Below are 10,563 nucleotides of genomic sequence, written 5' to 3'. Positions count from 1 at the left end.
CGTTATGAAATCATGTGGAACAATTTAAACACATTGTAAAACTTAAAGCCCAAATTTGGAGACATCCATGTATGTCGAACTTTATTGCAAATTCAAAACTGGATTACTGGAACGGCTAACTGTACAGGGGACTGCTTTACACCTTTGTGTTCGGTAAGGTCTCCTGTTCATTCTGATATATGGTTTGTCATGTGTTAAAAGAAGGGTTCGTAAAGTATTCCACCGAGATGAATGGGTAGGGAGATCATGGGACGAAAAACCTTCAGTAGAATGTATGATTAAATTGAATTATATTATTTACTTTTCTCGAACCGCTCAACACAGCAATTATCGGCTAACATCGCTTTAAAAGCTGAGAAAAAAAGCTCTTTCATGTGATACTTGTGATGTCTGTGTGATGAATAGGCTACTTGAGTAGTTCAACTGAGAATGGGTGAATTTGGACGCGAATTTCTTTCTTATGCTGTCACTTTCTCCACTGCGTAAAAGACTAAATAAATTTTATGTGAATGCTAAGATTATTTTGACAGGCCACAGGCTAAATAAAATTGCTATTAGTACGACGCAAAGCAGAATATTGAAAGAAGGGGGCACCAAGGCCACCGTGGCCTGTAAACCTCTGATTTTCAAAGGGGCCTCACGGCCAACGCAAGGGGCTACGACGGCCATGGTCGTGAAATTCCTACCCTGGCTACAGTACATGTTCACTCTGCCATTTTAAAAGGTAAAAATAGCAAACTAAAATAAAGCTGTTCGGAGTGAGAGAAGCATTCACTTCTCTAAGGTAATTGTTGATAACACTGAAGACTCTAGGACGTTCTCCACCATAGGCTACTACATCAAACACCCTTTGACATACTTAGCAATGTGAAGAATTTGCAGGCTTCTTCAAAAACAAAGTCACTTCTATAAGGGTGGCAATTGGTAACACAGGTAATAAGTTTGATAGTGCACCCAAAAGCAGCCCCCCAAACTTCTGATTCTTTTTAAACACTATTACTCAATCTGAGTTCAGCATACAGTAATTGTCACTCAGACCAACATGTGGTTTTGACCCAGTCCCTATAGATTCCTCAAGAGCGTATATGATAGTTTGGTTCCCTTTATTCTCAAGATAAATACCTCATTAGAAACAGGTATATTTCCGACTGCTTTCAAAACCGCTGTCATGAAACCTTTACCTAAAAAGTCAAATCTAGACCATACTATCAATCACAGGCCTATATCAAAGCAAAGTACTTGAATAAGCTGTTTGTAATCAACTTAACAGATTCCTCAACCAAATCAGCATTCTTGAAAAATTCCAATCAGGTTTTAGATCAAATCACAGTACAGAAATGGCCCTAATACAATAGTTAATGATCTCAGACTTACTACTGACTTAATCAAAGTTCCAATTCTTCCAAGATTTTAGTGAAGCCTTCGACCCCATTGATCATAACATTTTAATTCACCGCCTTGCAAAGTGGGTTGGTCTCTCTTATAATGTTTTAAACTGGTTTCAATTCAACATTACTGGCAAAGATTTTTATGTTAGACTAGGGGATCAGGTGTCTGTAAAACATGATTTGCCCTTCGATGTGGCCCAAGGGAACTGTCTTGGTTTTCTGCTTCTCCCTATACATGCTTCCATTAGGAAACATCATAAGTCAGCATAATATAAACTTCCACAACTATGCAGACTATACCCAATTATATATTCCCGTGGAGCCAACAAACCCAGATGGCCTCTGCTCTCTTATTGCATGCTTATCCCCGAGTAATCAGTGGATGAGCGGCATTTGTTTAAAGCTAAATGACGACAAAACAAAGGTACTTTAATTGGATCAAAATCAAAGTGAGACAACATTCTTAGTCATCTTGGGAACCTGGTCAACACCAGGTCAAATCAAAAGTAACGAGCCTAGGTATCATCTTAAAAACAGAGTTAAGCTTCCAGCCTCATATTGACCCAGACAGCTTAATTCCACCCGAGAAACATTGCCAAAGTGCAACCTTTTTTTAACTAAAAACAGAAACTAATCCATGCCTTTATTACAAGATTATTACAAGACAACAATGTAAAATAATACACAAACCTTTTATATTGTACCTCCAATGTATTGTCCACTATTGTACTGGAACACACTCCTCCCTCTGATACCTTACAGAAAGACATTTTGTAGTCCTTTTGTAGTACATTGTAGTTGCACTTCATGATGACGGCACCATCATTGTATCCAGTCAGAGAGAGTGTTGTCACTCTATCTGTAAATAAGAGGTAAAGAGCAAAGCTATATGATATACAGATAGCACAGTGGGGAGTAAGTATTTACACACACTGAATAAGTATTTGAACCCATGCCTATTAGCTGGTTTGATGCTCATTGTGTTCAATGCAAAGGCTATTTTAATTCCAAAGGCCAAGGTAACTTTATCAGAATGCACAGTATCATGGATCCATGAAATAAGTGGTCTTTAAAAATAAAAAATCTGCCTGCCTATATGGGAATAGGGGTCAAATACGCATTGCCCATGTAATTTAATGAAGAACATTTATTTATTTACGATACGTTCTTCATTAACTAAGAAAATTAGCGTCTTCAAAGGTTGGATTTTTACTCATTTTTTTAATTAAGGCATTAAGATCAATTGCTAACAGATTATTTTATATTCCTCTTTTTAGTCAACTTTAGCATGGGTTTAAATACTTATTCTCCCCACTGTATGTGTAGAGAGAAAACTATGTTTGCACATTATCCTGATCTGAGTAACTTCATTCACATACGTAGATATACTTCGCTTATACTTGAATATTATTATCAGTATACAAAAGGATAGGATATACAAAATTTTGCCTACTACCACCAGGAAATATGTGTACAGGTAATGCAAAAGAGCAAAGACACTCAGCTGGAATACTAGAAACAACTTGGAAAATAAACAAAACTGTATTCAAACAATCATAGATATTATCCCCCTTCCCATCAAATAAGTCTGAATTTACTTGAGAAGAGAAATGACACGAAAAGGACAAAAATCCTCATTTTGAGCTGCTTCAGGGCTCCGACAGTGCTGGTGACATGCAGATCGAGGGAATCTCAACTGAGGATCTGTACTTACTTCCTCTCCTCCTCTCCAGAAGCCTGTGGTTTGGTTTACATCACTCTTGTCTTCCTCTCAACGGCGTAAGTTTGGTGACACCAAACCAACCAACAACCCCCTCCCCCCAACACACACACACACACACACACTCCCATACCCCTTTATCACCTGTTGACCCTGTTATTATCTGCTGTCTGTCTATCTGTCTGTCTGTCTGTCTTTTTGATGGATGTCTGTCTAAGTATGTCACACCTGTGATTTGTACTTGTAAGGTGGGTGGGTGTGGAGCAGCTAGTACTTGTACCTCTATGGAATAATGGAATGAAAATTAAGATTGTCCTCCTAAGAGGGGGCAAGAAAAAAAAAAAAACAATGATATGCATAATATTAAGTTTCATTGCTTTGGAAATGGAAGCATGTAATGATGCTCTCTCTCTCCCTCAAATGTCATCACTCTCTCTCTCTTCCTCTCAACAAGCCTGTGGTTTTGTCTGTTTCCTCTCTTCTGGACGATTTGCATCACTCTTGTCTGCCTCTTTCAGGACTCCTGCGTCATTCAAAAGGCTATAACCAAAGTCCTTTTAGGCAAGTCCCCACACTCGGTGGCCATCTTGGTAATGCACTTTGGGCAGTTATCGGAGAGCTATGTTCCTATTCATGTGAATGGGGAGGCATACAGGAAGGGACGGGATATGTGTAGACTACTGCCATATTGGTGTTACAAACTAACCCCATATATTTCTATGGAGGATTCTTTGAGTGCTGTGTCTCACCTGAACAGTGACTGTTCAATTTAAGTCTATGGCCATAGCTCAGAATATGTTAAGGTCTTGGTTCTATAAAGTTAGGAATGTGAATTTTGGGCACATTTTCATGATCCACAAACCCTTCTGACCATTTCAGGTAATTTTTTTGCATTTTTGAACATTCCAGTCTGAAGAAAATCAACCTTTTTATCAGGTGTGCGCCTGTTATTTATTCTGCTGCTGTTGGCCAGTTGCTACTTACGCTCATCAATACGTCAATGACACGCCTCTTTATGCAGACAGGACTCGATCCCAAGTATTTCGTGCCCATAGACGTGAACTACGACGAACTATCGAACTATTGCTCCGCCATACAGTATATAATCTTTGCTCTGGCAGGCCAGCGAACCCTTCTTGTTTTTCTGTGGGCTTTTTTTTGCAGTTTGCAAACGGAGTGCATTACCACCATCTGCTGGACTGAGGTGTAATGGCAAGTGTACCCTGGAGCCTCGTTCACCCACCGGGTCAATAAGGCGAATATAATATATGTATACTCTATATATTATAGCGATTTCATGACAACAGATGACACAGTGAGAGGATGTGTTTGTGTGCCATTTCAGATTTTTCTTTGACAAGTTTTGGATGGTATTTTGAATACAGTCCTCAGCCCATCTCAGTTTTAGTATTAAACTCAAATTATCTGTTTGTTGTTTTTTTTTTTTTTTTTTTAAAACCTTGCTGTAGCTATGAAGCCACGTCTGATCAAAGCTGCTCATAAGTAGCTTCGTTACACATCCCAGAGGAAAGAGACATTTATTTATTTTGTCCAGTCTATTTCTCCTGGACATAATAAAGCTCATTTGAGCAACATTTTCTCATATTTTAACCGCTGAGAAATAGCCCCCGTATCTGCCCAAATCTAGTTTAAATTCAACATAATCTCTCGAAATGTTCTTTCTTTCTTTACCTTTTATGTCTTACTTCTCTGTTTTGGTCCTTATTACCTTTAGGCATTTGAGTTTTGAAGCAGAACGGTTACCAACATGTGGGAAGTATTGACAGAGACAGTGTTCAAAGGGTTTCAACACATGATACGATTTACTCACACATTCATACTATGCTGAGTTATTTAATAAAATGAACATGAACATAAAATGAACATGAGTAAGACTAAATAACATTGCCAAATTACATACATTACAGTACATTAAAACTGTTAATTTCTACAGTGCCCGTATACAACAGTCGGGTCCAGATGCCCACAGGGGTTGATCTGGGTCATTTTCCGATCCCTCTGCCTCCCACTTCCTCACAGACTCCCCCCCCCCTCTCTCTCCCATTCACTTCCTATCCATCCCTTCACTGTCCTATTCAATAAAGGCAAAAAAGCCCCAGACATACAAAAAATAGCTCTATGCTATTACTACTCAACTACTAGATGTTGTGCTTAGGTTAACTCTAGTTATGTATAAAGATAGAAAAGAATCCACACCCTCCGAGGTGCTGGCAAGGGAAAATAAACTATAAAAAACTTGGCCACCGCACACTCCATCTCTTTCTTCTTTTTTTATTGATACCAACAACAGGAACCTTGACGAAGGCCGACAGGAAAGAGATAGAGTGTGCGGTGACCAAGTTTTTTATAACTCTAGTTTTGAACAAAATGCTCTACATCTCCACAATTAATTACTGCTTTTCGCTATCTGGCTAGGGGTCGCTGTCTTTAGGTCTACAAGGGTCACCATGAGGATTTGTGGGTAATTCAGTGAGCGGATGCGATGGATGTTTAGAGGAGCTGGTTGATAACTCCAACAGGAGATAGGTGGAATCCTCTTCTGCGACCGGATTATCAGTGAGGTCATCAGATAGTCTGCTGGAGAGATCCACCATCTCGTAGGTGTGGTCTTCAGCTGGCGTGTTTGGTGAATCAGCGCTTCGGTCATCAGAGGGGATTGGGGGTGAATCCACAGTAGAGTATGCGGAATCATCAGTAGGAATTGTGGGCATTTGATCAGTAGAGGCTGTGAGTTCACCAGAGGAGATTGTGGGTGCATCAGCAGTAGAGTATGCTGGATCATCAGAGGAAATTGTGGGTAATTGAGCAGTGGCATACACAGTGTGGTCCTCAGAAGGGAGTGTGCGTAATGGAGCAGTACATGCAGCATACACAGTTCTGGCTCCGGCGTCTGTGGACCCTGAGATGCGAGGGTGATTAATTTCCTCATACACACTCTCTGCGTAATCAACCTAAGACATAAAACTCAACATCAGACTTTCAACGTAAGACATTAAATTAAAACAAGGATTATACATAGGCGGAGCAAGATATTTCATCAACGGGATCCCGGATCGCACAAGGTGGGGTCAGAATCCCCCTTTAAGCAGACCAGAGGCCTGTTCCATTCAAGTCTATGGCCATAGCTCAGAATTTCATCACATATGCTAAGATCTTGGTTCTTTAGAGTTAGAAATGTGAAATTTGAGCACATTTCCATGATCCTCAAATACCTCTGACCATTTCAGGAACATCTGTAGCATTTTTGAGCATTCCAGTCTGGAGAAAATTGACCTTATATAAAGTGTGCACCAGTTATTTATTCCACTCCTGTTGGCCGGTTGCTACGTACGCTCATCAATATGTCAATGACACGCCTCTTTATGCAGACAGGACTCGATCCCCATTTCACGCCCATAGACATGAACTACGAAAAAACTATCTTGCTCCGCCTATGTATAATCATTGATTAAAATGAATAAAATAGTTATCTATGTGTCATTTACTTTGAAATGTGAGTGCTAAGAGATCTATGAGGACACGTCAGTAACAGAACAGTGAGCTAACAAGCTAACAAATTCTTGAGATTAGTTACACAAGGACATAAACATGTAGTTGTGGTTAATGTATATCTTGAATAAAGTTTGGACGTTTAGTATGTGGGCCGTGTCTTGATAGGATCAACATACAGTATATTCATGGCAATGTTTAGATCCACAACAACTTTTATTCTATTAAAAATATTTTTTACCTCTGTGATTGATGTGGAGAAGTGTCCTGTAGAAAAAAAGAGGATACTTTACATATAAAGTCAAGTGTGTGGTGTGTTGAGCAGGTTAACTGACATATTTGGATGATTGTGGTTATGTCTGACCTCAACAATATAAAGACTGCCTCTGGATGTTGTTAGCTTGCATGAAATTATTCAGCTGGATTTGCAACATGCCACCACGGGTTTGCAGTGGCTATTCAAAAACACTTTAAAAAGTATGTGACCATAGACTGACACTTCAGATACCCTACTTTGGATTGTCTTTTGTACTTTCAATAAACAAACAACAATTCTGACTGCATCGTCCCGATTAGAAATAAGCGAAACTTCCCAAATTTAATTTAAGGACAGTTTCAGAATACCACACATGCAAACATTCTACTCTGGCCACTACAGCTATCTATTGTAGAACAAGCATGTTTTGATCTAGCACTGCACTGCACTAGTGATGTAGATGTGGAATGGTTGTGGCTGAGTTGCAAGACCTTTTGTCTCTCTCTTCCTCTTAAAGCAAAAGTAAACAAAGAGGAGCACGGCTCCCAGCGTGACGCCGATGGTTGTCAGTGACAGCGACACAGGAATGGAAGCACCTGATGGGTGAGAGCAAACAAACAAACAAACAAACAAACATTAATCTTTTAATGTATTTGACTCCCAGCGACACCATCCATGGCATCTTTGAGAAATGTCCATTTCGATGAAAGCTAATAGTTTGCCTTTTTCTGGTCTGGCGTAAATTGATTATGGAAATATAATATACCATTACAAAATCAAAAGACAAGGTAGCAAGTTCTAAAAATATATTGAGCTATTGTCATGTGACTTATCAAAATGAAACATGCCCTTTGCACCTTGATCCTAATAAAGTCAGCAGTTAAAGTCCAACAGGCCAAAACAATACACTCCATGCAGGTAACTCATGGGCTGTTCCATGCACGTAAATGTGGTGTTGATGGAGGGAATCAGGAGGTCACTCCATGGGCCAGTTTAATGTCTCCCAGTGAGTGACTTTGGGTAGTTGATGATTCAAGGGGTTGTGAAAGACAGACTGGGAAGTAATGTATAGGGAGAGGATGCATGTGCAGGGTGTTACTGGAAAAGAACGATAATAAAGATAAGAAAAGGGTAGACAATAAAACCTTCCCTCAATGAACAGCCTGTACAATTCCTTATCATCAATGGTACAATAACCAGAAGGTGATGATGCAATGGCAAGTTAGAGTTTCTGCATTTTCCTGGATGTGGGCTTGGAGAAACATCGGACACTCGGTGGAAAGGTCATGCATGTGTCCAGTCTCCACCGATAGGACTCTTCTGACAGTAACCTAGCAACCACACTTCTAGGGGAGCAATTTTTGTTTTCATTGCTGAAGTTCAACGTTTCCACACAACGGTTATCTGTCTTATCTTAGAAGGTCACAAGGCATTGTATCGACTGGGTGTTTAATGGCTGATCCTCAAATGGTTAGAGCAGTGGTCCCCAAACTATAGCCTGCGGGCCGGATAGTGGAATATTGGTACTAATAAAAAAAACACAGGATAGTAAGAGCTGAACTGTTGCTTTATTTATCCAATTTCCACCACCACTAAAAAAGTGGGCCTGAAACTCCGGGGCTGAAAAGTGCCCCCACTCCGGCCCTGGTCATCACTCATACTTGGAGAGCAAATTGTTTTCAGAAGTGGTACTCATTGTGAAAGCGCAAAATGCAAACTAGGGTGTTTTGTGAATGTGTTTTGTGCTTTCGTTTGAAAGCATAATTACGTCGGAAGCGCCACTTTTAAGCTGGTCCGCGCTGTCATTTTCGGGTCAAATGGTCCTTATGAATGGGAATCTTAGGGACACTACTACAATGTTCTCAATGCTCGAGTTCATGTGTAGAGACAGTGATGATACTTTGATCAAGGTTATTAGCTTTATGGTATTCATTGAATTCAATTAATCATATTATTGGGGAGGGATTCTAATGCAAAACCTCATGTCACTGCAACATCAAACATTCCCAGTTCTGGAAGATAATGGTGAACTTCTGTTTAATATTTAATATTATTAATATGAATTATTATTAACTGATACAATTAAATACTATTAATAATAATAATAATAATAATAATAATAATAATAATAATAATAATAATAATAATGCTATAAGCCATACCATATGGGGAGAGTGATGGAGACCATGAGGATGAGGGAGATGCTGATGATGCTGTCAAAATGGCAGATGAAGTGGATGCAGGAGTGAATGTGCTTTGTGTTATTCTGGCTGTTGTTGGTGTTTTTGTTGTTACTGTTGTTGATGTTGATGGTGATGATGATGGTGTGGATGAGGGTAATTCTGAAAGACCAACATGAAACCAGTTTACAGTTTTTTTTTTACAACTGCTAAAGTACAAAGGCCTTCATTGTCAAAACAAAACTACACACACACACACACACAAACACACATTGCACACATACTCACACACACACACACATACACACACACACACACACACACACACACACACACACACACACACACACACACACACACACACACACACACACACATACAGTACAGTATACACACACACACATCACACAATACTTTGAAGTTGCTCCTCTGAACATTTAGGAAACATTCACTCTAACAACAACTTTGGGTCTGCTTTTAGATAATAACGAGTGTATAGTCTTGTTGGGAATCTTAACAATGTCATTGTGACTAGTTTTTGAGCAAGACTATAATATATATTTGCAATGAGATGACATACAGAAATAGCCTTGGGGTAAATCGCTACTTTAAACCATTGACTAGGCTCAAAATATCTTCACTCTATGTGATACTCACTTTAACCCCCTCCCCCCTCTCTCTCTGTCTCTCTCTTTCTCTGTCTCACTTTCTTTCACTGACACACACACACACACACACACACAGGCACATACATATAGACAAACATACATGCTGTTCACATTCAGTTGCATCCTGTTGTGGTTAAAGTGGCATTCAGCCAAAGGAAACCTACTTAAAGGTGCTAACAAGCAAAGCAGCAAAAGGCTCACTCACACCTCCCACAAACTACATGTTGCTATAGCTACAATGCCGTCAGCGACTAAATTAGGCCCCGAATAATGTTCCACTCACCATGCCACATCAGCCTCACTTTATTTGTCAGGACAAAGAAACGGTCATGTAGGTCAGAGGTTCCACACCAATAATCCCCAGTGTCACTTGTGTCAAAGTAAAGGATAGTTACGCTGATCTGGAGCAAATTGTCCTGATGACGAACCACATTGTATCTCCTACGCTTTTGTGGATCCAACACCGGGGTGAGTTGGAAACAGGTTAAGGTGGTTTCCAATTTGCACAGGTGCTTATTTCTGTGCTTGGAGGTTTCATCGAAGTTGCAAGTTATGCTGGCTTGGTCCCCTACGGTAAAATGCTTAGCCACAGGGGGTCCACAACATGGGCCTGCTAAATGAAATGAAATGTTCAATGAAATTATCAAAATGGTTATAGACCACAGCATAATATATTTCAAACTTATTTTCTGCATATATTTGTGAAATAAAGTAGGGAGATGGGTCCATGTTCTCACCTGGAAGAATCCTCAGTGTAACACCTGAGAACAGTGGTTTAGTGGCCTTGTCAACAACACACTGATAATCCCCTTCATCTTCCTTTGTCAGCTGAGTAACTAGC

Source organism: Alosa alosa, chromosome 7, assembly GCF_017589495.1.
Source record: "Alosa alosa isolate M-15738 ecotype Scorff River chromosome 7, AALO_Geno_1.1, whole genome shotgun sequence".
NCBI classification, from domain to species: Eukaryota; Metazoa; Chordata; class Actinopteri; order Clupeiformes; family Clupeidae; genus Alosa; species Alosa alosa.
Note: the sequence above shows the minus strand (reverse complement) of the source record.